This window comes from Trachymyrmex cornetzi, unplaced genomic scaffold (assembly GCF_001594075.2).
Source record: "Trachymyrmex cornetzi isolate Tcor2-1 unplaced genomic scaffold, Tcor1.1 scaffold247, whole genome shotgun sequence".
Taxonomy (NCBI): domain Eukaryota; kingdom Metazoa; phylum Arthropoda; class Insecta; order Hymenoptera; family Formicidae; genus Trachymyrmex; species Trachymyrmex cornetzi.
This window is the reverse complement of record NW_017297134.1, coordinates 481103-481442: the sequence shown is the minus strand read 5'-3', so window position 1 is coordinate 481442 and position 340 is coordinate 481103.

Sequence of the window (340 nt, the reverse complement as noted above, 5' to 3'; positions counted from 1 at the left end):
TATTTTTGATTGAAGAATCTAATAGCTGATGTCGAGAGCTTTCCAAAACGCTATAATGAAATATTTTTTCATGAAGTACTTTTCAAGTTATAATGCTTCAAAGTTACAGTATCGCCGGCACTAGCATTACCCAATAGATATGTAATACCACGCGGAGGTTGCCCAGGCGGATTGACATGTCTTTTGTACTCGGAGAAAGATTGGAGAATAATGCAGCCAATGAAAGTACGTTATGTTTTTGCTGCGTTATGTTTTTGTTTGTGCGTTAACTGAAGGTCAAGATTCACGAACTACCGACCGATCTCGCCTTGACTGGCCAGTCTCCAAAATTAAATATTTT